Source organism: Triturus cristatus, chromosome 9, assembly GCF_964204655.1.
Source record: "Triturus cristatus chromosome 9, aTriCri1.1, whole genome shotgun sequence".
In the NCBI taxonomy this organism is placed as follows: domain Eukaryota; kingdom Metazoa; phylum Chordata; class Amphibia; order Caudata; family Salamandridae; genus Triturus; species Triturus cristatus.
In genome coordinates, this window is record NC_140592.1 from 1,220,781,859 (window position 1) to 1,220,808,275 (window position 26,417).

The 26,417-nt window shown below is 42.1% G+C and overlaps 1 protein-coding gene across 3 annotated transcripts in view; it reads right to left on the reverse strand.

The window, feature by feature from the left end:
* PCNX1 (pecanex 1) overlaps positions 1 to 26,417 on the reverse strand; it is a 617,237-nt gene that overhangs the window by 588,629 nt on the left and 2,191 nt on the right. The gene's annotated exons all lie outside the window — the stretch shown is intronic.

The window sequence follows — 26,417 nt, forward strand, 5'->3', positions numbered from 1 at the left end:
TATATAGATGATTGTCTTTTAATATGGACGGGAACGGAAGAAAAATTAAGAGGATTTATTGACTATTTGAATAGCAATGTTATGAACATTAGATTTACTTCATGTGTAAGCTCTACTAATTTGGTATTCTTGGATGTAGAACTATTTATACACAATGATAAAATCTGTAGTAGGATGTATCGAAAACCTACGTCCTGCAACGCTATTTTACATGCGGGCAGTGCGCACCCCAAACATCAAATCAGGGCAATCCCCTATGGAGAAATGCTACGGGCGCGGCGCAACTGTAGTGAGGACAACCAATTCAGGGAATGTATAAAGGATATGGAAAGGAGGTTTACTCAAAGGGGCTATGACAAAAGAGACTTAGAGGCGGCTACACAGAGAGCACTTAAGATAAAACGCGCATCCACCTTAAAAACCAAAAAATCTAGAAACAAGTCAATTTTGATCAGGATGATTACTGATTATACTCCTATAAGTTCTATTCTCTATAAGAGTATGTATAAGCATTGGCATATCCTGAAGGCGGATAAGACCCTACGGAATTTTTGTCAGACAAACCACAGATTACATATAGAAGAGGCAGAACTTTGGGTACAATTCTGAGTCCAAGCTACCCAAGAGAGGCTGAGAAGGAACAATGGCTTACCCAAATGAGTAAGGGTTTTTTTAAATGTGGCCATTGTGGAATGTGTAAGCATGCGAAAGATAAAACAAAACAATTTCAGTATAATGGAAAACAAGTATATGATATTGTGTCCAACATTAATTGCAGCACTAAATATGTTGTGTATGTGATCAACTGTATGTGTAAGAAAAAATATGTGGGAAGCACAATAAGGGCTCTTAAAGATAGAATCGGTGAACATTGGAGAGCAGTAAAGAATAATGATCAGAGATATCCCATCGCTGAACATATACAGAATTGTACATCGCAAGGTTTACATAAATCATTACAATTCTGTGGTATTGAACATGTGAAGATGGAAGCGCGTGGAGGGAATAGAGAACTCACACTGCGGAGGCATGAGGCGAGATGGATCATGCGCTTGAGGGCCGTGGAAGACGGTCTTAATTATGACCGTGAGTTACAATATTTCCTAGGCGAATGAGAGATTAATGAATGTGTCAGGATGTTGTAAGAAAAAAGTGAGATAAGGCAGATTCATTGTCGGGTTATTTGGAGTTGCGAGGACACCTCGCAGTTGGGGTAATTTTCTGGCTGTAAACGTACTGTAGTTCCTAGTAAGATCTACAGAGTGTACATATGGTTCACTATACATTGAATGAGTAAATAGCAAAATAGACTTAGTGAAGGAAGATTAATAGGGACGAATAAGGTATTTATCGAATTATGTGAGGAACTTGGGGTTTTACACAACATGTGATAGCTGGAGGGAGTATTTTGGATATTAGTCCTCTGTGTAACCCCCCCCCCCCCCCTTGTCTATTTAACTGGTGCTCAAATGATGATGGAATACTGATTTTCAAAGTTAGATTTATGTATTATTATATACGTGGGTAATATGTTGGCAGCATCAATATGCAATATTGGCCTATTTCCTTAATTGTACAATATATTGGAGCAGGAGGCGTTTTTCGAGTAGACATGAATGAATAGAATTTAAAATATAATCCTGAGTTGAGATGTGACCAGAAGGGTACACGTAACGAGATAAGGTTTGCCGTTTTCTGGTTTCGAGTATTATCGTTTGAAACCTATCCAAAATGGCGCTGGCGAAAATACGGTGAGAGAAGTCACCTTTTTTATTTTTACGGCGGGGTTAAACAGGGAATAGCAAACGCGACGATTGCAAACGCGAGGTATGTTCCTGTATCCGGGGACCAGAAGGGTACACGTAACGAGATAAGGTTTGCCGTTTTCTGGTTTCGAGTATTATCGTTTGAAACCTATCCAAAATGGCGCTGGCGAAAATACGGTGAGAGAAGTCACCTTATTTATTTTTATGGCGGGGTTAAACAGGGAATAGCAAACGCGACGATTGCAAACGCGAGGTGTGTTCCTGTATCCGGGGACCTTGTTACTTCGGAAAGTAAGTAACAATAGAGCTCAACACTATGTTTTCTGAAAGTGGCTTTTGGTAATGTTAACTATCATGAATATCGCTAAGGGTAGATTTTATTTTTTAGGTCTCCGTACTTCAGAGATTTGAATTGGACTAAATGACTATTGCTTGGATAAGTTCGAAAACAAAATCCGTTAGTGGTTACCAACAGAGGTTATTATTAATCAGATGAGACTATACATTAGTCGTTTTTTGTGGGTATTTTGCCTTGGTTATATAGGAATTTTAAGTGCAGTTTACTTAGAGCATAATTTACATTTTAGGTAATCGCATATAACTGAATGAAAATAATAAGGAGGATTCGCGGCTGATGACGTTATTAAAGCATATGAAGGTATGTGTGTGTTACTAGTAGGCTTTGTGTATCCTCGCCACTCTTGCCTCATGTGCTCCGCAGTGTTTTTACAAGGTGTCTTTATGTAATTTTTTGGATTATAGGAGACTGTTACAGAAGATTAAGGTACTGAATATATATATATATATATATATATATATATATATATATATATATATATATATATATATATATATATATATATATATAGGCATGAAGCCTTGGCATGGTTCACTGTTGGGAGAATGGTGCCATCACGAAAGTGCTAGATGTTCACTGTCATATTGGTGGAGGATTAGTTGGAGTGGATGTCCAATCAATGGGTTAAATTGTTTAATAATTCAAGCATATGTAAATATTAGTTGAGAATAGTGTGAAGTCACACAGCATGTTTTTCCTTTGCACATTGAAGTAATGTGGGCTATTGGGTATGAAACAAGAGAGTTTCTATACTCCAATGTATATTATTTATTACTTCCAGCCCTGAGGAAGTCGCATGGGTTAAATCCCTTATCGACGAAACGCGTTGGGAATGGAAGAATGTTTATGAATAAAGAAGTTTGAAGATTCAATTGAAAATAAAAGGAAGAAGAGAAGCCCACATTAATGTGTATCTAGTTTTGTTACTGTGACAGGAGACGTTGATTGTTAATTTTACGTGTGCTTCGACAAGAGAAAATACGTGAATCAATCTTTGATTGTTTTTGAGGATTAGGGTGTCTATCCTCAAGTTGAAAGCACCGTACTAAGAAAGTTTTGGTTTATAAAGTTACAAATTGTGTGAATTTGCAAGTTGCGCGTTCTTTCCCTTAACACCCATTCTTTTGTTTTTTGGCTTTGCCAATGCTTGTTTTTGCTTTCAAAGCCCAAACTATAGTCTGTAAGCCAACAAAAGTAGCAGCTGACATTAAGTATACGCCTCCCTATTTCAAAGGGTTCGGGACCAGTGAGACAGGGTCACCTATTGATAGCCATCCTTTCAGGAAGCAACGATCTGCTGGAGGTCTACCATGAAGGTGGCCTACTTGCACAGATGTAATTTGAGCCTTGCGATGCAGGAGTTGGGGCAGTGAAGTGCAATACAGATGTATTTGTCTCTACTCATGTTAACATATAAAGTACTGCCAATAAAAACAACAGTATAAATAATGACGAATGTCCGGTCAGGATAAGGACTAGAAAGCTTTTACATATTCCCCAGGATTATTTTTTGGGGTCAGAATATTCAAAGCCAACACAGCAATCGATCTATACATGTAATTATTGTATCAAAAATGGGAAAAAACGAACCTCCATCCCCAGCCTTTGATACGAGGACTTAACTGTTGTGCCAAAAGGAAGCCATGAGCCTGCTGGATGTAGTACGTGTTCTAAATATGTTCTAAATTTAAAATGAAGCCCTCTTCAGGACACTGGAACGATTCCAGCAACTTTGGCCCTCCACATAAAAATAAGCAACACTCCTGCATGAATTAGTGGTATACTTGAAGTGGCCAGGAACACTGATTTTTGTTCGCATCCTTTAAGTAAAATTTAAATGCATTTCTAATTTATTACACCTATTTAGGACGTATCTGCAGGTAATAGGCAATAACTGGTCCAGCTCTCTTTGGCCCGTCAGTGCTTTACAAATGGTATAACTGCCCCCAAGCCACCATGAAGTTAGACACCCAGTAAATGAAATATGGATCAAAGGAATAGAAAAGGATATTCACCTTAAGCAATCTGTAATTTTTTAAGAGTAAAAATTCCCAAAAAGATGCCAGTGCGCATGATGATATTGTGATGTTGGCGGTGTGCTACTTTCACCAGATTACCAGTTGACCGGCCTGCCCACTCCTTGAATGCCACCCTTAATCCCTGATGGTACTAAACACGGCCTAATCTAAAGCTCAACACATTTCATAAAGGGAACCACCGTAAGTGATAAATGCAGAGATGTATTAGTAGACATGAACCATAAACACAAAGAACGTACATGCCCCTGTCCCACAACCAGCCAACAAAGAAGTGCAAACACATATCACAAATACTCTTTCCGACCAAGTTCTAACTCCAGATTGAGTGCCCCACACTCCTGACAGCTATGCATGTAATTTATTAGATTTACAAGTATCCACTGAAAATATCTAAAGGTAGCCACAAGTTGCTTTTGTTCATTCACAACAGCAACCCGAATGAAAATCTCAGTTTTCTGAAAAATAGCAAAGGCCAAAATGAACACTTTTTAGAAGACTCAAATAGTCCAATATGTGTATTTGTATAGCGTGGGTTCATCCCAAAGGGCCTCTTGACAGTTTGGCAGGTGGAGGGTTATGTGGTGTTGGGCATATTGTTGTCATGGCGATGGCTGGATTCTAGGTGACATCATTCTAGGATCGAACCGTTGGTTGAGCGCTCAAACCAGGAGGAGGCATACGCTTGCTCTCTCAATAAAACTATACTTACACCTTACTCACCTTGTGATGTCTTCACTACAAATTGGAGAAGAGTAGTGGATATATTTACGACCAAGCCTGCACAGTCTTCTGCAGCTTTGGATTCCTGGAGCATCTTGCAATTGCACTTCCTTGTGTATGGTAGACTGCCCATGCTCTTCTTCCCACGCAAGGTGTCCTTCTGGGGGGCCATCTGTATTGCCTAGCATCCGGCACCATTTATAGAGTTTTGGCTGCATTTGGGAGGGCAAACAACCCCTCAGCACTGAGCGAGAGTATCATGAGCCAGGAGTGAGATGCTAAGAGAGTCACCTTGCAACACCGAGTGAATACTTCAGCGAAACTACGGCTGGTTGCCAGTTTTTCTAAGCAGCGTGACGCTCTGACACACAAGCTTGCAGCCATCTTGAGGGAACGGTTAGTGGAACAGTTATGCCGCGCAGAGATAGCAGTGACACGCACACCTGTTTTGCACAGTGTTAATCGTTTATGCAATAAAAAGACAGCGGTGACACGTACACCAGCTGTACGGAGACAGTTGTGATACGCAGACCAGTAATCCAGTGTGTCCATTTTCTTTTACCATAACAGTGATGCGCATACCTACCCGATGGCTAACCAATTGCACTGCAATGTAAACAACGTGTACGCCACATGATAATGGTGACTGGCACACCCACTGCACGGCACTACACGGCTATCAGTTTTACTGCATTCAATTATTGAGCATAGCGGTACAACAAGAATAAAGAACAGCTGGTCTACCTTACACCGGTAATTGTGACATGCACACCAAATTAATTAAGACTGGTAATGATGATACGCATGCCAATTTAATTGAGACAACATTCATGTATTGCATTTGACTCTACTGTGTACAATCAGTACAAGTTCATGTTCAGATTTTTATTTTGGTTGTAAAGTGCATTTAAACATTACTGCTCATAGGAAGACCGCATTGGCCTCTATGCGCATGACGTCTTGTTCTTCATGTCCTGCCGGGCCAATACAGGGCACAGGATCCTCCATATACTAGAGCTTTTTGGGGATGTGTTGGGCTTGCGAGTTAATCCCTGTTGATCCCACTCCAAGGCGATCAACGGGACGAGCACTGGTAATCTCAAATTCCGAACCGTCTGTTCAGCTTTCCGTACCTGAGAGTATACATCTCCTGGGAGCCAGGCTTAACACGGAACCTGAATTTGAACCTTGTGATGCGCAAAGTGCGACAAGCTATGAAGCGATGGGCCACCCTCCCTCTGAACGTTATGGACAGAGTTGTCCTTTTAAGAGGATGGTCCTCCAGAAACTACTTTATGTTTTGCAAAATAATCCCGTATATATCCCTTGACAGAGTGATGGCCATCCTTTATGGGGCTCCTATCCCGGTCACACTCCCAGAGCTTACCCAGATGGTAGTTTGTACATGTTGAGCTGCACTTTACTGGACTGGGTGGTTTTGAAGGCTTACTCTGGGGACCCCACTGTGAGAGGGAACGTGGTGGCCTCCGTGGCTGGCTTCCGCGGATGGGACAACATAGGGACCTTAAGATTTGGCGATGTTTAGAAGGGGAGGGGGGCACATGAGGACCTTTAAAGAGCTTCAAGATGATTTCAGCATGCTGCCCTCCCAGTTCTTTCGATATCTACAGCTCCGGCACGTCCTCTCCACCTACCACACTGCACTACACGAGGTACCAGAATACAGCCCTCTAGATTGTAAGCTCCTAATGGGTCACCTGGGAAAAAGGGGGCGGGGGTAGGCTCAGATTTATTGCTCATTGGTGGAACACTCCCCCATGACACTGGACGCCCTGTGACAGAGGTGGGAGGGTTGTGTGGGAGACCTGGACGGAGTAGACAGGAGGGACAATTGTATGGCACCTCGCACTCTGGCAATGTCCGCCAGGCTTCGCCTGGTACAATTTAGGTTCCTTCAACGGGCCTTTCCTACACCTGCGAGCTTGTGGCGGGCTGGCCTTCGTGACTTCCCTGAATGCCAGAGGTGCCGAGCCCTACTCAGTGATTTTTTCCACATGGTTTGGAGCTGTCCTAACATACAAACCACCTGGGCGACTCTCATGGGAACTCTCTTCATAGTAGTAGGGACTCCCATCGACCTGCAACCCTGAATTGCTCTCTTGCACATTATGGAAGACATGGGTGGACCCAGCGGGGATAGGACGCTGTAAGACAGTGGCTCTGTATATACTGTTCCCAAGTAGGTACAGTGTGCACAGAGTCCACAGTCCCCAGAGGTTTGGCAGAGGCCGAAGGTAGATATAACCTTACTCTCTAAAGTGGTAGCTTGGTCGAGCAGTAAGGCAATATCAGAGGACAGTGTAAAGCATTTGTTGTACACACTCAGTCAGCAAATGGTCTCACACACTCAAGAACTGAACTCTAGGCCAATGGTTTGTATATAAAAATATAAGGTTGTTTTATTTTAGAACCCCCAATAGGTATCAAAATATACTTTCTCAGAATGAGCTGCTTTAGTTAAATATTTTTCAATAGGCAATAGACTTTTGAATGCAATAGTTACAGTTGTTGCAATAGGCAACACAATTTCAAACACAATTATACATTGAGCTCAATGGGAATTTCTAGTTAAATGCAATTGATTACTTTTTGGATTACTTTTCTTACCACAGGACTGGATCCTAGATTCAGTCCTGGGACATCTCCTGTAAACAGTTAAGTAAAAACGAATATTATTGTATTTTAAAAGTTGACACTTAGAAACCTTTTCACATAGAATCACCAATGTTATCCTATGGGAGGAAATTCACTTAGCAGGTAAGTAGGGTTATCGCAAAAACCAGGCAATGTTATCCTATGGAGGTAAATCAAGTTATAGGTAAGTACGGTTGTAATTAGTTTTCAGGGTCAGTGCTGGGCACCAAGATCCAGCACTGGGATCTCTCCTGATAACAGGCGAGTACATTTGTTTTCGTAATTCTGCTGATTTTAGGTGAATATTTTAAAGTTTCAAAACTCGACACTTCGAAGAATTTCCAAGTGAAACCAGTCAATGTTACACTATGGAAGAAAAGTGAGTTATCTACTTTTGAGTAAGTACTCAACTGGCAGAGTTAAGGTTCTGGGCATAGACTCGGGGGTCTCCCAGGGTCAGGTAGGTACAGTTGTTACACCCTCAGCTGCACAGGGGCAGCCGGGTGCAGAGAGAGTTAGGCCCAATGTTATCCTATGGATGGCAGGCAGGTGGCCTTTGGTTGGTGGCTGCTGGCAAGCAGGCCACGTGGCTTTGGGAGCTGGACTCCTGGTCACTTGCTCAGAGCAAGTGAGGAAGTAGATTAGGATAGAGGTTGCACTCCAAGGGGCACTCGGGCGGCTGGGTGCAGGGTGCTTTTGAGACATCGGGCGCTCAATGGATTTCAATGGATTAGATCAAGGACGAACAAAGGCTGCAAGCTCGGGGACGAAGATTCTTCAGGTGCGACCACCACTTCGAGAGGTAAGTTGGGTAGTTGTAGGATAGGTAGGCACCCAGGAGTTGGGCACAGGGGGCCGCAGGGCGCCGGGGTGCCTTTTGGCATCAGGAAATCTTACCCTCTGCTGGTCGCAGTTGGAGGGGTCCCTGGTTCTGAGGATGCAGGCGTCGCCAGGAGCTTCGAGGAGGGTCCTTGGGTGCTAGATTCGGGCTCACAGTCGCCAGGGGGACGTCCTCGTGGTCTTTGTCCACTCCGGCACAGGCCAGGCTTGGCAGGTGCAGAGTGTGCAGAAGTCACGGTTCCTGGCTGAAGCCAGGGGTCAGTTACTTGCTTTGAGCAGTACCACTAATTGTGGGAGTCCCAGTTGGTCAGAGTCACAAGGTAGTCAGGTCCTCCGGGGTTTTTGAGGTTGCTGACCTGTGGAGACGCCGGGGTTTAGCAGGAGCAGGTTCGAGGGTCAACAGGGCCAAATCAGTTAGTGTCTTCCTCTTATTAGCAGCTGCACAGCAGGTCTTCTTGTTCTTCTTGTTTCGTAATCTGGATCTGCGGAAGGAAGGTTCAGGGTGCCCCTAAATACTAAATTTAGGGGCGTTACAGGTAGGTAAAGGGCAGGGACCAATGGGTCCCTTCACTGGAGTGGGTACACCCCCTATCCTGCCACTCTCCTGTGGGAGGGGGGGCAGTAGCCTAATCCCGATTGGGCAGGGCTCCCCATCTTCAAGATGGCGAGAGCCCGGAGAGGTGCTTCACCTCACCTCCCCCACCTGAGGGGTGGGGTTGGCAGAGGCTGGCACACCCCCTTTCCTTCCTTGGGGTTTCCCGCCAGTCTTCCCGCCAGAGTGGGGGTCAGAACCGGTGGGGGTCAGTTGCTGAGTACAGCAAGTGGCCTGGAGAAGCTCACAAAGGTGGCATGCCTTTGAAGCTTCCCCTGCCCATCCTGGGGGAGGAGACCTAGCACCTCGCCCAGGATGTGCATTGTTGCAGGCCCAGGAGAGCGGATGGCTCTCTACCCAGGGGTCCAGCAACATGTCTGCTGTGCGGTAGCCTAGGCAGCCCCTCAGACAAGACGTGGATTGTAGGTTAGGTCCAGGGGGAAACTCTTAGTTGCCCTCTGTCGTGCATTGTACATTAAATCCCACACTGGCATCAGTGCGAGTTTGATGTGCTGAGAAGTTGGATACCAAACTTCTCAGTCTTCAGTGCCATCATGGTGCTGTGGAGTTCGTGTTGACGACCTCCCAGCACAATATACTATTAATGGCAGCACTGCACTTACAGTGCCCAGGAATGGACCTGTGTACTGTAGGGGTACAGGGCTCCTGCACCTGTACCCACATCACTGGCATAGTGCACACAGCTAGAGGGGTGACTGAGGTATGCCAGGGCAGTGTGTGTTGTGGGCATGGCACACAGGAATGTGCGCCATGTCGACTCTCTGTTTTGTTCTGCACCAAGACACTCAGCCTGCAAAGGCAGTGTGTGTGTGTCAGGGTACAGGGCCTCTAAGGGTGGCAACAATAAGTGCAGCAGCCCTTAGGGGCCTTCTCTGGTCACAGTGCCCTGGGTACCCATGGTACCATTTACCAGGGGCTGACCAGTGGCCAGAGATGCCAATTGGGTTTAGGCTGTCATGCAGTTTTAGGGAAGAAACACAGGCCCTGGGCACCCGATTGGCAGGTGCCCAGGGCACACTCAGTCAAAGTACATCAGCAATTCAGCAAAAAGTGGGGGTATACCATGCAAGAAAGATGTTACTTTCTCACAGACGCTGGTAGGGATGGGTACCCTAATTGCTACATGGGACATAACACGCCACTGGATAGCTACCACACTGCCACTCCCTCCCCTCCAAAGGCTTGGAAGAGGGGCATGGACTAGTGTGGAAAACTTTAACTTATTTACAAAGTGATAGGATGTCCCAAGAACGTCTGCAAGGTTTGGGGGAAATTGTGGGACTAACATGGACTAATGGGCTAATTATCCCTCACTGCTATTGCTGTGTGACAATAAGTATTGTGAACTACGTTTGGAGCCGGTGCTGTATTGCAAGTTTAAAGCTACCCATTTTTGTATTCAAATGTAATGCAGTGTAGCATGTTACTGCTAGGCATGTAAAAACGATAAAGTGCTTCTATTAAAAAAAAGAAATACATTATTACTAGGGTACTGTAGTAGTTTGGGGGTTATAGTTCAAACATTTTCTCTCACTTCACTCCTACTATTCCTTCCCTTTCCAGGTGAACTCCAAATGAAATGGTAGGAGTACTTCCTTAATTACACTTCAGCCATTGAAGACCGAGGGTTCCGAAGAATTTTCTGTTTCGGGGGGGGGGGGGGCGGGGGGGGGGGGAGATTTTTTCACATAGTCTGTGCCCGGAAGGATTAACTGTATATACCCAAAGGGGAAATAAAATGTCACAGCAGGAGAGGAAAACGATGTGTCCCTACAGGTGCTAGAGGACCTTAGCAGAAGCTTGTGAGGACTACGTAGCCACACTTAAAAGGCTATCAATTTCTTGTAAGTTTGGAACATTACACAATGAGTTTATGCATGATTAAATTATTATGCTCACTTAAAACTACAAGCAAGACTATGGGTAAGCAGTGATTAGTCTCCTATGGGCATAGTGGCAATTGCCAAGAACATTGAACTCTGTAGGAGGTGCGCCAAAGCTGCTACAACGGCTACTACACCATCTGAGCTAAAGGACAATGCATCTGTGTGTGTGCAAAATTTCGATGAGTCAATGGAAGGAAGGTGATGGTGAGAAGTACAAAGTCAATGGGCCATCAAAGGATAACAGTTTCAGCTGTTTTAGGTGCGGTAAGAAAGATCACCTTGCTAATGAAGGGATTTGTCCTGCCCTTAAGGCTAAATGATCTTATTGAGGAGCGATGGGACATTATGGTAAAATATGCAGGAACAGGAATAAAAGTCTGTTCGCACAGTAAAGCCAATATCTGATAAGTAGGATTCTGAACACTTAGATGATGAAAAAAACAAATCAAAGGGTAGGAGTACTGTGTGTTAATTGTCCAGTGTTGAATTTGGACATCTTATCTAAGAACAAGTCTATGTGTGCCATGTCCATTGGTGGGGGTCAAGATTCTAATTGTAGTTGACTCAGGCTCGTGTTACACTATCATAAATAGAAAGGTGTGGGTGATGAAATTTGTGAAAGTGTTGAGCAAGGACTTGAGAGAAAATGACATATATCCTGCAACTTTCATGGGTGAAAAGATTCTCATATAAGCTAACGGGACTTTACAGAGCCTTAGGCATCATATTAAAACCAAAAAGCGAGGATCTGGTGCTACTGGTAGAGAAGTCTGAGCTGGTTCTAGTAGAAATCTAAAGAAAGAATTTCCCAAAGTATTTTCAGGTAATGTAGCAAATTGAAGGATTCTATACACAAAATTGTACTCAAGGAATGATCTATTCCAGTTAGCCATAAGGGTCGGACTATATCATGGTTTGTCAAGGATGAAGTTGCCAAGGAGCTAGAGATGTTAGAAAACAAATGTATAATTAACTTAATGAGAGCGTGGAGTGGCTTGCGCCCTTGGCTTTTGAGAGGAAGGCCAATGGTATGATATGGTTGTATGTTGACCATCGAGATTTAAACAAGAATATTGTGGTTGATAAATTTCACTTGCATAGAATTAATGATTTACGGGCTAAGACAAAGGGAATCAATTGGTTTCCTACAACTGACCTTGCTTCGGCACACCATCAAGTAACTTCACACAGAGAGCAGAAAACCTACGTATATTACTCCATTTGGGTGCTTTAGACTCATCCGGATACCCTTTGGGTCGGCATCAGCCGCTATTGTATTTCAGAGACTGATGCACAAACTGTCGGGGGATCTTATTGGAGTAGCTTACTTCCAGGAAGATGTTAATGGGAAAGAGCAGCAAAGAACATGATGGTAATTTACTTTAGGTTCTGGCAAGGTTGAAAGCTTATGGATGGACTGTTGAACTGAGGAAATGCAACTTATTTAGGTTATGAAGTCAGTGAAAGGATTTTCTCCCAAAAGGATGAATTAAGGATGCACTTGCTCCACCAGGAAAAAAAATACTCCCTCACAGAGTGGGAGATGCTAGCATGTGTATGAGTAGCAGATGCTTAGGCAGTTTCTATGGGGTTCAAAAATCACCATGCGTACCGATCAGAACATAAGCCACTAGTCAAAGTGCTAACAACAGAAGGCCCTGCAAAGGCCACCCCTTGTATAGCCAGGATGTCACTGCAACTTCTGGAATATTTGTATAAAGTTGAGTATTTGCCCAGTAGTAAAAATAAAGTAGCAGAATATTTAAATAGATCTCCATTACATGGAAAGGAAGGGGCAGATAGTGAATGGGATGATTATAGTGTAGCTTGTGTTGATTGTGAGACCAAAAAAAACAAGGGGGGGACCAGGGCCCAAAAAAGGTCCAGCATATAAGGCGAACCAATAAGAACACCTACCCACAGATCTAAAAATAATTCCTCATGAGCCAGCTTTTTCTCTGAATAGTAAGTATATATATACTTGACTGCGGCAAAATGTAGGCCTACCAATAAAATTCCAGTGTGCAAGACTACAGAGCAGATAAAGTGCCCATATGCAATAAATAACTGCTTGTTAAGAAAACAAGCAGCCTGTTCTTACACATCAATTTACCCAGTCACATTTATTTACAACACCTGACTAGGTTGATCAAGCCATATATCAACTTCTTAGCAGTCCAGACCAACAGAACAATGAATCCAATAGGTGCTTGACGAATCACTACACAGAACACCCCCCTCCAGCCACCGAGGACCGGACCAATACTTCTATCAGGTTTCTTAAAACAGCCAGGAACTGTACTTATCTAATGTTCAGCGTTATGTTTCTTGGGTTCAATGACTCAATCAGTGCAGACCTGCTGGACCTGATTCCCAGATCGATTAACTCTATTCTCAATAGACTTCGTCGCGGATTAACCAGTACTGTACAGATACATATGACATGCTTTAGAGTCTCAATCCCCTAATGGCATAGTCGGCAGCTTGTGTCATTGCCTAAGGCATCTTTCCTCCATCTTGGCAGGAAGTCTAATGTGGGTATCTCACCAAGTCTGAGGGCCAGAAATGACCTTTCAGTGGTAAGGGGCTGCAAGGAATGATGATTTTCTTAGGAATGTGCACGATATCAACACCAGCCACCCATGTAGACACCTGGTCAATCTTTCTTTATCTGCGGTCCAACTTTTCAGTTTAATCGACTTGTTTATCATTCTCTTGAGGGTTTGCTCAGATATATTAGAGTTCCAAGGATCACCCAATTCTAGCATCCTAATACAATGGGGGGAAATATCTCGAGAATAGTAAGTTAATTTCAGACCACTTGATTAGCCAGAGTATCGTCGGCAGCTGCACGGAGTTTGTGTCACAGCTTTACAAATGCTGCAGGTCAGGCAAATGACTGTTTTGTTAGTAAAAATTCCAACCCAACTTGTGCAGGTGAAGCCAATCTGGGTAGCTGGAAGGTTTATCTGTAAGAGCTTATCACTAGTTTGTCGAGTAGTGAAGCCTCAGTGCCTAACATTATCTCTGATCTATACGAAAGGATTGGTATCAATTAGGCCTTGATTACTGCTCCCAGAGGTTTCAGGTTGTGGCCTTGGATGGATCTTGCCAATGATGAGAATGCGTGGTTGATTACCTGCACTTTCCCCTTAATCACCTTTTTCTGGGGTGCAAATTTGCCCCTTGCATCTATTTTCACCCTTAAATAAATATTAGTAGCTGCCTCATCAATTTTGTTTCGACTGAGATGCCACTTACAATTTTTGTTGATGCACGGATTAAGAGCCATCAGATTTGTTTTTTTGTGGTTTACTTCCAGACCATTCTTACCTGTATATATACCAAGGCAGTTAAGTAGCCTTTGAAGGCTGATTAGAGTGTTACTGAGTAGAAGTAGAATGACACTATTATGGTTGGTGTGATTTGATGAGGGTATGGTTTCACATCTTGGCATTAACCAACCCTCAGTGAGTAGATGGAGGGTGTACTCGTCCTGAAGAAATGCTATGATCAAACAGACGCTAGGAGGCATGAAACATGTAGACCCACATCCTGCGAGTCATAGGGTCCTTGTGAGAACCCAGTCACAGTTTTGTGATCATTTCTTTCAATCCCTAGTAACCAAGACTGTCTTTTTTTTGCAAAACACCAAAGATGTACTGAATTTGCTAGAGGCACTCTAGGCTGATGTATCCATTGACCTTTTGGTCACCTTAGATGGGGAAGCCCTATATACCAGCATTCCCCAAAATGAGGCTCTAGAGGTGATTGAACAAACTCTGTTAACAGAGGTATGGACTTCCCCCACCCCCGTCAGGTTCATCATCGTATGTACTACATTGGCACTAAAAGAATTTTTTTTCAATTTCCAGAACAACTCTACCACCAAAAACAGGGCACTTTAATGGGTAGTACCTTTGCCCCGAGCCTAGCATGTTTATACATGGCAAATTTTGAAAAATGACATACCCTACTCAATTTGATATACACGCCGGCATCACAGAGCAATTTCCACACACCGGCATGATTGAAGGGCAGGTCGGCCGCTAATCGCGCGCACCCACATTAGTAAGTACACATTTTTTTTCCAGCATTGGAGTTTATTTGAGATTCATTTACCTCTCAACAAATAAACTGTGCCCAATTCTGGCATTTTTTTTTTTTTAGAGTCTACCGCCATGCCAATGAGTGTCCGTTCATGCCAGAGCGATTGACTACTGCCACCCGTCCTTCCTGGGTAAGTTTGAGTTCCGGCCACGTCCCCAATCTCCCAGACTCAAGGCAGGAACTACATGGGCAAAAACGTAGCCACAATTATAGGTAGGGCTTTGGTGGCTATAATTACTGATTTTGTACTCTCCACACAAAAAGGGTAGTTGCAATGTATAATGACAAGCACAGAGACATAAATGACCAGGGTGCAGTATGGGTGAACTATAACAAGACCAACGACGTCCCCAACGGAGGGATCTCAGCTAGGCCAATGTCAGACAACATGAATACATGGGTGAATAAGCACTTAGGAGTCTCCCAAGTCAGACAGCGGGATCTCTGTCCTCGCCACAAGAGATGAAATGTGAGCGCTGTGTAGAACTACGAGTTTGCGTGATTCACACCCATTTACTGCGAGGTTCACACCTACTAACTACCAGTAACAGAATGATGATGGCTTTTACATTTGTAATATTTAATATGATGATTTTATCCCCCCTTTTTCATAGGTTCTTACCCTGAAGGGTCATCATTACGGTTGGTGTGATTCAGTGAGGGTATGGTTTCACATTTTTGCATTAACCGACCCTTCGTGAGTAGATGAATGGTTTACTGGTGCTGAAGAAATGCCACAATCAAACAGACGCCAAGAGGCATGAAACATGTAGACCCACATCCTTACTAAATACATGCTTGAAAGGATCATTATATCCTTTTCTTGCTACAATAAAGGTTGTTTTAAACATAACATAGAACCTGTTAATTAAAGTTGGTTCAGTGGTTTCTTATAGTTATTTTCAGCCCACACTTTCCCTGCACTCTACTCACACTCTACATACAACATACACACCAACCTTCATCATAGGCTAAGATAACAGGAAAAAGATCTCCAGCAAAGAGCCCCATCGCAGGCCCCGTTGGGCACTGCAGCGCCGGCCTTATGAGGACATGCCCGATGATGAAGCATGACACCTCTTGGGGTGTGTGAGGGCTCTTGCTCCTACTAGGAGCATTCCCTTCTTGTATCCTCTTGGTAAGGACTGTATGCCTATATTTGTTCCCCCTTCCTCCATAGGAACAGCATACCGCTTTCTTCTCAGATTGTGAAACCAGTGCTATTTCGGAGAGTGAATGGTCATCTGGTTATGAAGAAGACAAGGAATTGGAAATTGTGATGGAACATGTTTTGCATGGGTGGACCAACATGCGCAAATTAAGTGAAGAATGTAGCAAAATTTGGGAACTTAAGGAGTAATTGTCGATGTCTCGTTTGGTATTCGTATTCAGTGAGGACAGAGTGGTGCCTCCTCACAGACTCAGATGAAGAAGATCAGAACAAATGCATGAAGGGCACTTTGGCATCGTAAAATCCAAACAGCTTTTTATTGGTGGCCAGGTGTAGGCTTAGAGATGGACAAATTTGTGAGGAAATGTGAACACTGTGCTAATGCGGATAAATCCAGAGTAGTGTTCAGCCCTCCTATGGGCCTTAATGAAATTCCTTCTTATCCATGGGCAGTTTGGCCATAGAATCTCTTGGCCCTGTTTTAGATTGTAAAGGGATGTCCAAGAACATCATTGGTCATTTTGATACTTTCTCCAAAGGGCCCAAAACAAATGTATGCGAAAAGATGGATAAAGCCTGCATAGTTTCCTTCCATGAGAAGAGTTTCTTGAAGGGATTCCCAAGTCCCTGTTGAGGGACAGTGGAGAAATTAACACATTTTATTCAAGGAACAGTGTTAAGGAAAAACAAAGTATATAATCCTGTTGGAAGTGGTGCAGTTGAAAGATTCAATATGGTCATCATGAGTAGTATCAAGGCTGCCGTTAATGCTGGCAAGAATTGGGAAAAGAAGCTTTGTAGGCTAGTCTGGGCATACAGAATAACACCCACAATAACTGGTTACAGTCGTTTTAAAATCTTAAAGGGGCGAGAACACAACTGTGCATGGATGTCTCCTGAATACCAGAGAATGTGGTTACCTGAAATACTTAGAGCCAATCTAGAGAAGGCACACAAAACATTTAGAGAGTCTTATGAAAAAAGCCAAGGAGTAAAGGAAGTTGCTCTAAAGGAAGGTGACTGAGTGCATGTAAAAATGGACAAAAAGAAGACGAAGAGGGATTGTCGTTTTTCTGAGCCATACCAAGTGAGGAATGTTTGTTCTTGTTCAGCTAAATTCAGCAATGGCAAGTTTGGCCTTTCAGCAGACTACCAAGATGCAATAAAATCATGTCTTGGAATAGTGAAAGGAAGGAGAGGATTGGTTCAGGAACACCAAGTCGTGGTTGTGGGAGGAAGAGAATGAGGACTATCCTAGTATGGAAGCCGCATCCAGGGATTTGGAAGTTCTATTCAGGAATACTGGCGGGTTGGAACAAACATCCTGTCACAACATGGCTCCTGTGAAGTCTGTCAAAGCATCAAAGGAAAATACGCTGTTGCTGTGAAGTCCACTGTGACATTATCAGGAAGAGTTGTTACACTCCCCGCAAAGCTGAAAGATTTTGTAGTGGGTTGATGTGTACACTTTGAATTTTCGGATATATAAATATCAAAAAAATCTTTTGTTAGAGCATTGTGTATATAGTGGTGCCTTTATACATACAACTGATCAGATTATTGCTTTATACTGCAAGTCAAATTCTTTGTTATAATAGTTGTTCCCATTGTGTTTTTTTATTAGTAAGATTTTAATATTTGTAAAAGAGAGAGATGTGTGGTGTTGAACATATTGTTGTCGTGGTGATGGTTGGATTCTAGATGATGTTCTAGAATCGGACCGTTTGTTGAGCGCTGAGCTTGGAGCACGCATACGCTTGCTTTTCCAATAAAACTACACTTCAACCCAACGCACCTCGTGATGTCTTCACTACAGGTTATAGTATGGTCCTTATTTTATTTACTTCAAAGGATCAGACGCTTAGTGAACCTGCCAGGATTCGAACATGTGATTATGAGGTACACACCCTACAACACATGCACCAGTCCGCTGACCTACCAGACCCGATCCATCATCTTTATTGTTATGTACTGGAACAACATTAGCTATTCAACAAATCTGTTGATGCGAGAATTTAAATTCCCAGACCTACAAAACTCTAAACAACAATATACCGGACACCTTGCTTAAGCTCAGAGGGGGCTTGGTGCGATACGTGGATGAGCTTGATGATACAGATTGAGAGATGGCTTTGATGCACCAAAGAGGTTGCAATTAAAACCAGGCTAAGGCAGATTCAACTCAAAATACTAGACTAGGTTTACTATGACAAGGCGTACCATGGGAAGAGCTCTGTTCCAGTGGCATAACACAGGCCCCCGCAACCCCACGGTGCGGGGGGGGGCAGGCTCCAGGGGGTCCCCTTGACCAGGGAGCTCCCAATTGAGTCCGGTGGGGGCCCCTCCACGTCAAGTTTAGTTACGCCAGTGCACTGTCCCCAGTGGGTGTGAAGGGAGTAGCAGGGGACATTCTTGCACATGTTGTAGACCTGCCTGATGATTCTGGAGTATTGGGAAGAAATAGTGCATGAACTGTGCAATATCCTGAGGGATGATGTACCACTGGATCCTAAATATGGTATCCTGGGCATCCTGACAGATGTAGATGACCCTCAGGCCAACCTTCTCTTTAGTAACTTGGGATTGGTGGTGGCAAAGAGGGACAAAGCCAGGTTCTGGGGAGTGCCAGAGTTCCCCACACTAAGGGAATGGAGGACGGGGATGGATATGTACATGGCTGTAGAGAAGGTTACATATACGAGCAGAGGGTATCAACGAAAGTTCCATAAAGTTGAGGCCCTGGAGGGCGCATTACGGGCTGGATTTTGCTGAGAATGAGACAGGGAATGACTATTATTGGCCACATGGACCTATAGCCATATTTGCTAATGTAAATGATGTGTGGCCTCTTGTTTTTTTTATATGGACAGCGGTCCCTCACAAGAAGGATAAGAGCAAAAGAGTTAATGTAGAAATAGCCGGAGGGACAATACAATATGGCCTCTTGTTGGCAGAAGAGAGAATATCAAGAAGTGACCTTAACCATACAAAGTCCAGGGCTTTTAGCACCAAGGTTGAGCACACAGGACGATAGGTTTCGCCTGAATTTCATTCCCCTTATGTTGGGATAGCCCCCTAATACAACTCTTGCTCTTCGCAATGTGATTTACATTTCTTATTCTTTTCTAATATGTATAGGGAGGAAAGGAAGAGGTACATATTGCCACTCTTGGGAACTCTGAATTTTAGACAATGTCGCCCAGCTCTATATTTTTTTTAATGTCTATCAGATCTTTTTACTTGCTTCTGTACGGCCTCCTTTATTCGGTGTGCTAAAAACAGGAGGAAACAGACTTTGCTATGATGAGTAAATTTGTGTAGGCTTTTAGGTAATTTTTATTCGATATTAATTATCTGTGTGTTTTATCACCGTTTATAAATGACACCTTTTATACAAAATGATATTCTATGTAACCTTATCTTAGGTATTTTCACTTTGTATGTATGTAGCATACTTTTGATGCCATTGTTTTCTTCATTGGCGAAATAAAGTGATGATGATGAAGCTGTGTTGCCGAAATGTTTATTATGCAATTGTATACTGAGCTGATGTATTCTACGACCCCCCCCCCCCCATATGTTGGTGACTACCGTACTGTTTGCAAGGTTGCATCCCGCTGTTGCATTTGAAAATAAATCCACTAACATTTTTTTTTTTAATAAGAAATTGAAACAATAACCAAATAAGAACAGCCAGTCTGGAAGAAGTCAAATGCATTTTTTTTATTAAAAAACAATTCACAAGCCATAGCAATTACTTGAAATGCCATAAGAGCAAAAACATGTTCCCGAGAAGAAGCAGGCTTATGAGATCTCTCATGTGATGCTCCAGACTTTGCCAGCTTTAATTAATCTATTTACGAGCAGGGCTTTGTCAACTTGTTACAACAGAAAACCGCAACACGCCTGGCCGACACCCTATTGCGAAAGGCCCTGCAGCTAAACAAAATTAATACCGAAGCTAAGAGAAAGTACAAATCAACATAGTCCTTGCTGCAAACACTGCTATAATAGCAGACATTGGAAAACAAAGCTCGAGGTTCCAAGGCACATTTTGGCAGGTGACTAAAAAATTCAAATCGTGCTATTGTAGGTAAACATTCCATATGCCTGTAACGTTACTGTGTGTAATGCACGCTATAACATCTTTTCTCGTTCCAATTGTATTGGTAAACTCTCCTCTTCACATGTCCCGGCACCACTGGTCTCAAACAGACCTTCTACATCACTGCTGTCCAAAGGAGGCCCAGGAGAGTTGGACCCATATGCCAACACTTCACAAATACATTTATACATAGTAAAAAAGAGAGAGAGACTGTTTCTTTTTCAACATTTTCAGCTAAACAGTGGTGCTCTGGTAGCACCTACAAAAGATAGTGACAAATAACTGCTGGTCATTGATTATCTCTAACCACCTGCTATTTAAAACACCATTGACAAAAATGCAATTACTGGTAATAGTTCTCCATTTCCCAAAAAACAAAAAAGGTGTACTTTTCACTTTTATGGTAATTCACCCAATCATTGAGGTCATACATATACCAAACAATGACCTGGATTAGGATGGTGTCCAATGAGGGCCACTTTGAATGAATTAACTAGTGTCCGAGATATTCGATGTTCCTCTGTGGACATTCGGCTCCTTGCTCACCAGATAAAGGCTCGAACAACCAACAGACTATTGCTGTTTTCATGATATGACTGGTGTCGTCTACTCAAGAGAAAATCCCGATGAGTGAGAGGACACTCATTCTCCTGAATTTTTCTTGAGGATACCACACCAATCACATCATGTGAACAAGAGTCTGACAGTGCCAGAAACAGACTAGACCACAAAGAGAAACCATGTACACCCAGGGCCAGACGCCATTCATGGGATTTGTGGAAGGCATCCTTTTAACTAACAAGGGTCACAAGGAGGGGTATTGGATGGCCATGGGGAAAGATCAATTCTGTTAAATGGACTTACTTTCTATGAAAGGCACTCTAAAACAAACAGTACATTTATGCAACAAGCAAACATATTAAAAGGAAAATATTATTGTAAACATAAAACAGAGGGGCAAGGATTACATTCGCTAGATCTCTGCTATACTTTCCTCTATTCCTAAACATCACCGACTTTAGAAATGTGATACAAATACATGCTACAATTCAATATCTCGAAGCAGCAGCTAGGTGTGGTTCATAAGTGCTTAATATACAATTTATCAATACTTAACAAATACAAGTCAGCGGACTGCAAAACTCAGAGACTGTCTACGGTTAGCTCAACCCGGGAAGAATAAGTAAATAATAGGTGCGTTTAAACTGTGCACAATATGGCTTCTTGAGGACTATTTGATAAACAAAGTCTGTAACCAAACTACTACCCAACTGACTAGGTATTTATAGCCTATCATGGGTGCAAGCTAGATACCTTCATCTTTCAAGAAAAACCTCTGCAGCAGATGCATAAACCCACTGAGCTATTGCCAAAACGAATGTAAGAGCAGTATACACTCTTCCATAGCACTGCAAGCCATAAGAAGGAACAAGGCCCTAACACGCATGTTCAGTTCATTGAGCAGCTCAACGTGCCATTCCACAAATGTGCACAGAGCAGATGGTTCCTTTCAACAGTTTCTGCTAAATAAAAGCTCTGTTCTGTAACAATATGCATTTATCATCACTGGCACCGTACCAGATGCATTTTCAGACAGCAGGTAACGAAAAAGAAAGTTAATAGTCCTACAATGTGATACAAACAGTCGTCATTTTTTCTTCTTCTGATTTTGGTTATTCACCACATGATTGTGAGCACAAGTTTATGCTACAGCGACCCATAACAGAAAGGTGCTAATTGAGTTAGCATTTATTTCATTAGAGAAAGACAAATGGTTTATTCCTTCAGTGTACGCTTTGTCATATAGTATATTATATCAGCTAAACAATTATAAATGTGGATATCTGATCAACTTTAAACCAAAAATATTTACTACATTAAAGAAGTTAACTATAACCAGGGCCAGTGGAATTATGTGGCTGCAGCCATTTTCACATAATTATAGATTTACCACATTTGCCACATAATCTATAATCTGCTGCATAATCTACAGATTTTAACACAAAAGGTTTGTTTCTAACTCAACAGTTCAAAAGTTACTAAAAATGCCATGAAACGTGTTGCTGCGCAGTGGAAGGCCCTTTGCAAAGCTGGATTGCACACCTTTGTTACTTTTTGCTAAATTTGGATGTTAAACTGTACTTATAAGGTGCAACCAATGCACAGAGTGTTACCAAGTTTAAAAATGATTAAATAAAAAAGTAATACCATCACAAATTGTGCTGCATTTATGATGTATAATTTGCCCTTTCTTGACACATAATTTACTCAACCTTACCGTATAATTTGGCACTCTCCTGCCACATAATTCCAGTGGCCCTGACTAGAACAATAACATTGAGGAAATTAAAGATTTTGTTGCTCAGGTATCACAGCCAACCATTAATACCACTTAAATGACGGTCTGTTGGTAAGTTGTTTAACACAACTAGCAAATAACCCAGACAACTCCAATACCTACAACACCCTTATTTTGCGCCACTTCATTTAACAGGTGAAAAATTCACACTGTAAATTACTCATACATCAATGTAACCATTTATAGAAATATATACTGGTTCAATAACACATTTACATCCCTAATGGATTTTATTTTTGCATACATGCACTGGCAGGACCGACCATTGTACAGGGATCAATTGTCCTAGGACAATGTTCTACATTCACAGTGCCTCTGAGATGTCATACGGTTTATACTTGACTCAGGTGGTTCACATATATCTGAGCTTCTTGCGTGTGCTTCTCTGGTCGAGGGGGTATAACCTTTAGTGGGGTTCATTCTGGAATGAGCACCGTAAAGACTACTTTAATTGAATAACTACCATCAACTGGAAACAGAGGTAAACACATGTACCTTTCTACTCCACCAACTGAAGGAAAAAGAAAATCTTCTTTCCAGTAAAGGATTTTGAAGGCACTTCCCCAGTCCTAACTCTAACCAATTACAGAAATGCCATGCTCCATCTCTTTTACACTTTCGATGGGGGCGTTATAAAATGTGGCAGACTAGAAACTGAAGAAACAGTTTAAATGTGTCACCACAGTCTTTAGGAAGATCCAGTGGCCACCAGGGAACTCTCAAATCTCATTCGAAGCCTAACAGAAATGCAGTACAAGACTATTTCTCCTAGAGCACCCTACACCCGCCCCCCCAGCTGACCTCAAAAGTAAAACCTATGATCGTCCATTGCTTCTCTCACAAGCAGCCCTAAACTACAAAACAGTGAACTTCAACCAGAATGTTCAATTGCAGCTCCACCCAAAGTAATTCCCAGATGATTCTTGAAACCACTGCAATCTAAAAATCTAAAAAAAAACAACCAAACAATTGCACGGGCCCAAACGTCAGAATTTAATCTCTCTCCATCTTTCCTGACCTTCCTGTAAGCCAGCGGCCCATAAGCTTTTGACTTCTGTGGACTCCTGTGAATCACTACTGAAAGCCTGGGACCCCCACTTAAGCAATTTCTACAATATGAATCCCTAAACAACATACACAAATACCAAGACTGCATTAAACAAATAAAAAATTACAAAATATCTTATTTAATTCCTCAAACAAAAAATATACAAACATTTGAAGTATTAATGGGAACGTTGGTTCTTTTCAATTTTGTGTGTGATTTCTAACAGATACTATGCTACAATCTAACATATAGCAACTTTTTCTTATCTTAATAGATGCTCTTTTTTGTTCACCGGATAACAGAGCTTAATTTCAGGCCACCAATTGGCTATTTGCTGTATTTGCGGTGCTCCCATGAATAAAGCCAAGGATATCAACTTCATTTTTAGCTTACTATTTCAAATGCTTTTGTGTTTACAGAGCTTATGAAAGTTTTTACATTTTGCTTGTTTATGTATGCATACTTTATTAGTTACCTAACATTTGTTTTCTAAATAGTTGAGACCCCCTGAGTAGTTGTATGGATGTCTAGGTATCTGCAGACCCCAGGTTAAGAAACCCTGCCTGTGGCACTAAAAACAACCCTTTCCTGAAATACCAGCTAAAGAATTGATCAACCACATCATCTCCCGGGTTATATCAGATCTCGAAAAATCATAAAAATGTTGCAAAACCTGCAGTTCTAGTGACTTCAATAATCTACTCGGCCTAAAGTAATGCTCTAGACCCAAGAATTTGTCTAAAATTGTGTGATCCTGGGAAACTATTTGATCTCGAGTCGTCTTGGTCTTCATTATCATAAAGTACTTTCAAATATTTGAGTGCAGCATGTGAGCCATACAAAAAACGCTTATTTGATTTAATTGACTAAACCTTTGGTCCATGTATTATAAAAATCTAGCCCACATATAGGATACCCCTGCCTTGGCTCTTAGCTCACTAACAGCATTGTCATCAGGTTGGGAGCAGAAATATTTCTCAGCGCATGTCTAAACCTCTCACTTTTAATAAATATATTCTGAAAGCATGATGTGGTAGTGCACTGTCATTTATAGAAATTGCCACAAAATTCCCCAACATACAGTTTTACAGATAAAACTATATAGCGTACAAATAATAATGTTTGGAAATTAGATTACAGCAAACATTGATCATTTCCATAACACCAAGTGAAGAAGTCTGATTTGATCCTGTTAAAATCGTTGTTTTCATTACACTTTTGAATTTAAAAAAATTACTTTCCTAACTGCTATATTTTGAAATATGTGTACTATATATTTACAAAATAGTTAACTGTTGTGTGTTAGAAAAAAACAACATCATACAGCGTTTCCTTTTAAACTTCCTGAACCACAGTACTATTCAGACCACTGACTTTACTTTTCTTTCTCTGACTACAAAGTCAGAGCATTCTGTAAACATCAATTTGCAGGAGAAAATAAGCAGCAATTTGTAAGAAGACATAAACTGACATGTTATTTCTTTCTTTGAATGTACAGCAAACTGGGTTGGACTGGTCTATCAGGCAGTGCCCAAAGGGCTAGTTTGACAAGTCAGGGTGTGCGGAGTTTTTTATTGGGCTGTTTGTGGGACTGTTTTTTGGTCTGATGGCCCGTTTTTACTGCCGAGTTCCCCAATATTAATACAAAAATTGCCTGCAGCAAGGTCAAATCTATGTAGTCTCCTTTACCTTGCAAAGCACTTACACGGTGTATCTTTACAAGCTCAAAACTGCCTCGATTTGCAAACATGGGCTACTTTTTTAGCTCTCTAATTCACTAATGGGGGCCACCTTTATTTTGGTTCTGGGGCATATTTTCTGCCCCAGTCCGATACTGACAGTATATCCATGACTACACTAACCTACAAGGATTTTTAAGCCTGGCTTGATGGTGCAACTGTCGCTTGACATTATTTGATCAACAAAATAGAGCTTTCAGAGTTCTACTACTGGTCTGCTTAGTAGGAAACATTATGCCATAGGCAATTGGTCTACCCAATTAATTGTGGAAATCATCTGTTAACCCCTTCAGCGCTGCGCGGATTCCCCCGCGGTGCTGAAGGGTTCGAGCGCGGGCGGGCCATGACGGAACGGTTCCGTCATGAGCACAGCTCAACCGATGCTCATGACGGAACCGTTCCGTCATGAGCATCGAAGGGGTTAAAGCCAATAACCCTATATCCGTTGGTTGTCATCACATTGTGTTAACAAGCTACAGACAGGTATTTTGTGACATGTAATCTCACAGTTTACCATAGCAGATAAGGGTTTTGGAGTTCTACACCCACACAGACTAAACCTTGAGGTTTTTCACTGTGTCGATTCTGGTTAGTTCTTTTCAGAGGGGTGTAAATAGTTTTGCAAGCTGTATTTTTGTAATTTTATACCTGTGTGCATGAACTTTACAAGTTGATGTGCACTCGAATAGTCCGGAGTTGGATAAGGTGTATAGTCAATGGTAAAAGCTTCATCAGTTCATAGAGTAAAGTAATGCCAGAAGTTATAGGTTTGATCTGTTTATTATCAAAAACACTGTGACAAAGGCAGAACGCTTGACCAAAGTATTGTGAAAAGTGTGTGTTAAAGACAATATGCTTTTATGTATGGATGATTGTTATTACACTGGCTTGTAGGCAGGTACGTTGTTACACGGAGTTTCATAAATTACCATAGTAGGCAAGTGTTTTGGTGATCCACCCAAATGAATGGTGGGGATAAAAGATACACACTACAATAACGATTTTAGG